This window comes from Tenrec ecaudatus, unplaced genomic scaffold (genome assembly GCF_050624435.1).
Source record: "Tenrec ecaudatus isolate mTenEca1 unplaced genomic scaffold, mTenEca1.hap1 Scaffold_1914, whole genome shotgun sequence".
In the NCBI taxonomy this organism is placed as follows: domain Eukaryota; kingdom Metazoa; phylum Chordata; class Mammalia; order Afrosoricida; family Tenrecidae; genus Tenrec; species Tenrec ecaudatus.
The window spans coordinates 64,449-70,973 of record NW_027458193.1 but is presented as its reverse complement, the minus strand read 5'-3'; positions in this window follow the sequence as shown (position 1 = coordinate 70,973).

Genomic DNA, 6,525 nt, shown 5'->3' with positions numbered 1-6,525 from the left:
AAACCCAGCAACAAAAATATCAACACATCCTTTCAAATGTAGTTGCCCCCGTCCCCTGGTCTTACTTTGATGTTCCAGTAAGGTTCTCCCTTCATTCCTTTGGGGGGCTGCTCATTTGTCAGAGCCTTCTCTCACTGTTGTACAGCATCAAATGGAAAGTCTTTCCCCTTTTCCCCTTTCTTGACAGAGTGACCCAGCCAATGTGAGGTCTCCTTGTTTGAGGTGATTCTTACAAAGTGCACACAAGGGAGATGATGCATGGTTCATGGTTTTTGTTGTTGTTTTTAGGAATGCATTGTTTTCCATTATGTGTACACACCATAGTTTCTTAATTCATGCTTCCACTATGGGACATTTGTCTGCTTCCAGTTTTTGCTATTGTGAATTGTGCTGCTTTGAATATGGGAAAGCATACAATTACACATATTGTGTCTCATTTCGTTGGGGTATAAACTTAATAGTAGTATTGATGGGGCATATGGAATTTCTGTTCCCAGTTGTGTATGTACTGCCATATCATTTTCCATGGTGCTTTATTTACTAGTCCACTATACTGAATACTAGTTCCAACGTCTACACATCTTCTCCAGCATTTGTTGTTTCCTGTGGGTTTTGTTTTGTTGTTGTTTAATTGGGCTAGTATTATGGGTATAAAGTGCTATCTTGTTGAGGTTTTAATTTGCATCTTCCTGATGACTAGTCATCACAACCATTTTTTATGTTTGTTAGCATCTGTACTTCATTTTGGAGAAATGTTTGCTTATGTCTTTTCCCCTCTTCTTAATTAGTTAGTTTGTCATTTTCTTATTGAGTTGTTGTAGAGTTCTGTACATTTTGAAGATTAGATCTTTGTGTGATATGTTGTTGGTAACCCCCTACCCCCATGCCAGTTTGTGGGCTCTCATTTTAATCTGCTGATAAAATATTTCACTTTGCATAAGTGATGTAATTCTAGATGTTCTAGTCATCTATCTTGTCTTCCTCTGTGTGTTCCTCTTTCATTGTACTTAGTGGTCTCTGCATGAGCTGCAATAGAATACTTATATTTGTTACAGCTTTCTCATCGATGATGTGGATAGCTTTGGGTTTTACATGCATTTATGGGTGAATTTAGTCCATTGACATTCAGTGAGATTCTTGACAGGTATATATTTGTTACCGACATTTTTCTTTACATTTGTTAATGTTTTGTGTGAGTCTTTAATGTGTATTTTCATAGTTTCATTGTTTTTCCTATATTAATTTATTGCTTTCAGTGTCGCTCTGGGTATGTTTATTTTTGTTAGGAATTGTTTTTATGTTGGTTTCAAATAAATGTGATGGTGTTATTGATGGCCATAGTATTTCACTGGATTTTGGGTTTGTTTGTTTTTTTAACAGAGTGGTGGTCTTGTTCTTGTGAATTCTTTTAAATTCTTTTAAAAATCATTTTATTAGGGATTCATACAACTCTTATCACAATCTATATGTGAATTTTTGAATTTCTTCTTCTCTTACAATGCTTTTATTTCTCCATCATCTTTGAGTGATATTTTTGCTGGGTAAAATATTGTAAGTTCACAGTTTTTTCTTCCAGTGTTCTGTGTAATTCACTCTATTTTCTTCTTGCCTGCATAGTTTCCATTGAGAAATCTGAAGATATGCTATTTTGACCCATTGTATATAATTGTTCTTTTTTGTTGTTGTTGCTATCTTCACTTACATTTTCTTCCCTTACCAATTGATATTAGACATAGTGAATACGTTGTGCAGGGTAGTTTTCCATTTGGGGTTTCTCCTGATTGTAATTCTTTTAGCTTCCTGAATAATTATCATTTCATCCTTAGACATTGAGGAAATTTTTCTTAAGAGAATTCTAATACTATTCCTTGTTTGTATGTATTTTTTTCCTTCCTGTTCTGGATTCCCATTAGATATGTTGTTCCTCTTGATTGCATCCTACATTGTTCTTAAAGTTTTTCTATTTCTCTTTTGCATTTTATTTTACTTGGAGTCAACAGATTTATCTTCAAGCCCACTAACTCAGGTTTCTCTCTCTTCTCTTCTGCTTCCTTTTTAGAGTGTTTTGTAATGCTGCTATTGTATTGTTTAATTTTTTATTCTGTGGCATATAGTGAACTTACCAGCTTTTTTCTATTGTTTTACTTTTCCTCTCAGTCTCTCCCTTCATCTGTTGTATGAGTGCTATCATTATTCTTTTAATATATTTCTCTGGTAATTCCATAGCCTGTTCAGTTTCAGACATTGCATTTAGTTCTGTTTGGAATTTGGTTGTTTGTTTCTCTTTCTTGTGTGTGTGTGTGTGTGTGTGTGTGTTTAACTCTGTTAGATAGTACAGTAGAGGGGGCAGTGGACAGTATGAACTGTATGAGGGAGAGTGTTAGATTAGGTTTTATTTGGGTAGATTAAAAAGTAGAAGACGAAGTGTTGGAGGAGGGAGAAACAAAGAAAAAGTAAGCAAAAAAAGTGAGAGATCCTGTAGTGTTATTTTGTAGGTTAAATGAAAGGAAATTAGGTCTCCCAAATGTACTTGTTGCTATGACCAGAAAATGGGTAATGCTAATAGATCAGGGGAAAAGATAGTAAATTTTAAGAATAGTGTTAGATTTTATTTTCATTAGAATGAGATAGAAAGAAAATGTTGGAAGAGAATAAAAGAAGGGGACAAATAAAAGATAGGTTAAAAGGGATAAGAAATCAACCTTTAAATATTAAAGAAGGAAAGGGTAAACGTAAAGTTTTAAAAAATAATAGAAAAAATGATACTAGAGTAAGAATCGTGAGAGCTCTTTATATATGTTTGTTTTGGCTCTAAGTTTTGCCCAGGAGCATTGTCTCTGATGTGGGTGCTAACTTCTGGATTGATGATGGGTTCAAAAACTGGAAAACAAATTTAAGTGAATGCAAAAAAAGTAAATTAACATTACCCCCCCACCCCCCAGTTCTTACGTATACCAGCACATAATGAAGTCCTGATTAAGAATGAATTATAAGAAGAGTGCACAATTTGTTTTAGATATGGAGGGATTATAGGAATGATAGAACACAGAGCAACAACAATGCTAGCAAAAGAACATCTGCTGTCTAAACCTTGTCCTTGGGGAAGCTAAGGGTGTGTGGATCAGGAGTTTTTGAGCAGTTGGGGACAGTGTCTGGTAGTGTGATGATTTTATAACATGTAAGAGTAGGGTTGATATTAAGACTAGTGGAATGGTTTTGGTACCTGGTATGGCTGAGACTCCTGAATTTTTATGATTTAGGTTAAATATCTAAAGATGACAGACCTCTAGTAAACAAGGTCAGAGGAGTTGGGGTTCTCTCTTTTCTGGATGATGGACGTGACTAAATAGGACTGGAAGAACGGGTCTGTGGGGGTACCTCCCCCCACAAAAAACCCAAAACACAACCAAAAGAAACGGGAAAAGCTCCACTGGGAAAAGTTTTTGTAATATGCACTTTTTTTTCCCATTAGGCAAGCATTGAGTTAGTTCACCCAGTGATGTCTCCTGGGAAGATTCCTTCTGATCACAGTGAGTTTTGTCGTGAAAGCAATTTTGCTTGAACCTCGAATTTGTGATGGCCAATTTAAGAGTACAGTGTGTGGCTTTGAAATTATGTTTCCTGATCAGGATATATGAACCAGTGGAAGACACCAAAGAATGCTCATCAAGTGAAATCAAATTTGTTGTTGTTGTTTACTGTGAGGCGGATAGTGCATTTGGAGTTCATTCCAACAGGTCAGACTTTAATTACCTTTTCTATTTAGAGGTTTTGGAAAGATTGCATAACATGTGATCCCAAGGGGAAAAAATCCTAGTTGGTAGTTGAGGAGGGCAGCGATTTGATGACATAGAAGAGGTGAAGAAAAAAATGAGGGAGGTGTATCAGAAATCCCAACGGACAAATTTGAAAAGTATTTCCAAAAATGGAATCACAGATTTGACAAATATATTAAGTGTAATGGCAAGTACTTTAAAGGTGATAAGGTTGTTTTGTAAAAATTTTTAAAATTAAATACATAGCTTAAAAAAATCCATTTGGGGGCATTTTATACCCTCCACCTGCTTAGCTGGTCTAGTAGGGAGGAATGAAGCAATAGCCTACTGTTTTCATCCAGGTAGACTAAAGAAACAAATTTATAGACACTCATATGTGTATAAGAGAGAGGTTTAACCCAGTTCAGAATAAGTACATAAGTCCAACATTAGCCCATATGTCAGATACCAGTCTATAACGTCCTCTTCAGACTCGGGAAACACATGTAATGATGCCGAATGCAAGAAGATCACAGGCCAGTGGGTGTGAAATCTTGCGGGTTCAATGACATTGTGAGAATCTCTGAACTGGCACGAGTGTCCACACGGCTTCTGCAGCATAGGGCACTAGCATAGTTCCATGTATCTTGTCAGTTGCTGTTTCCCAGGGAGTGAAGAGAGAGAGAATGTCTCCCATCTTCAAAGATGAAATCCAGGAGTTCCCAGAATCCTCAGGAGAAGGCCTTGCCCACACAGAGGCCTCATTGGCTATGAAATGTTAGGCAGACTAGAATCCACCCTTCCCTCTTAATACTCTCAAGTACAAAATTGACACCAGGTTATATAACTACCACACCGAATCAAAGGGCAGGTTGTTTATCTGAGTGGCTTGGGGTGCTGACCAGGGATGGAGTTATGGGACAACTGATGAATAGCTTGGTATGTGAACAAGGAGAAGTTTCTTGGCCCTAAACCTTTTAGTCTTTGTCATATGCCCAAATTCCCTGCCCATACTTTTAAAACCCACTGTTGCAATTTCTGTTTGTATTGTGAGGACAATACCTTGTTAATCAACCAGGTGTGTATTAACTGCTATAGAAATATTTTTTTTAATCCATGCTTTTTTGGTCGGCATCTTAAGATGGGGAGGGAGGGGCAGAGCTGTATCTCCTGGAAAGAGGAATAGTTGTAACTTCCCCAGCTTCTGAGAGTTAGTCTATTCACTATCTATGACTATTGCAGGCTGCCCTGTAGAGTTATTGCCACACTTCTTGGGTAATGTGTTAGTCCGGGTTGACTAGAGAAACAAATCCAGAGGCATTCCTATGCATGTAAGAGAGAATTTTATATCAAAGAGCAATTGTACATTAAGAAAACATTCCCGCCCAGTTCAGAACATGTCCATAAGTCTGATATTAACCCATATTTTAGTACTAGTCCATAAATTCCTCTTTAGACTATGAATCCATGCAATGTTACTGAATGCAGGAAGATCCCAGGCCAGTGGGTGGAAATTCTTGTGGATCCAGTGGTGGTGGAAGCATCTCAGCACTGGCATGGGTCTCCACGTGGCTTCTCCAGCTTCAGCGCTCTTGCTCCATCAGCATGGTTCCATATGTCTTGCTTGCAGGAAGACAAAGCAGAGAGTGTGTCTGGCCTCTAGTGAGCTGTTTATCTCCATAGCCCCTCCAAATGAGGACATCAAACTGAGACATATTCGACAAGCTAAATTCCACCTCTTTCCTCTTATTAGACTACAGGTGACACCAGATTATGTAACTACACTGTTAGGTTGTGCTATCTTGGTTATTGGGGATTTAGGGCTTCTAGGGCATCCGGCTAGACCTCCATTGACTTGTGTTGAAAGCCAAGTCTACTTGTGCTTATGTTGGTCTCAAGCTAGTTCCATAGAGCTATGTTTCTGAAGCTCAGCAGTTCCACCATCCTAGCTAGCTCCTGGACTAGGAAAATTAAGTCTAGCAATTTGGGAATCTTCACACAGTTGGTTATTGTTGAGGGCCGGTGACAAAGGGGAGTCTATCAGCAAATGTTGCTGATATTTTATTAAATTTGTGTTATGTAACTTTCTGCTGAAAATCCTGCATTCTGGAAGTGTAGCATATCCCTCTCCTGGTTCTTTTCCGCTGGTCTTTGTGGAGTCCTTCCCATGTGTACTGCTTGGTCACCATCTTGTTCTTCCTCCAAGATATAGGTATTGCATACATATATATGCATATATACAAATGTAGTTAAATATATTTCTCCACTGTCTTAGATGTTTTCACTAAACAAAAAATAATCAAAATGTAAAGCTATTGTTATGAACCTTCCCCCAAATATTCTATGCTCCTTGATTTACAGAACGTCAGACTGAAAATTCCACAATACTCAAGGGATGTTCTCTGACTTATGGGAAAATACAGAAATATGCAGGGGGAAGATCAGCTCTTTAATGTGGATGGTGTAAGGCAGCATTTCTCAAGCTGTGGGTCGGGATCCCTTTGGGGTTGGGCGACCTTTCATAGGGGTCAGCCGATTCATAAGAGTAGCACAGTTATAGTTATGAAGTAAAAACGAAAATAATTTTATGGTTGGGGGATCACTACAATGTGAGGAACTATATTAAAGGGTCATGGCATTAAGAAAGTTGAGAACCACTGTTAAGGTTTCTAAATAAAATCCTCAATGGACAACCATTCTTACTCTTGAAGAATGAGCTGGTGTATTGTCATGATAGAGAGAAAAACAGATCCTTTGTGCAACATTCTAG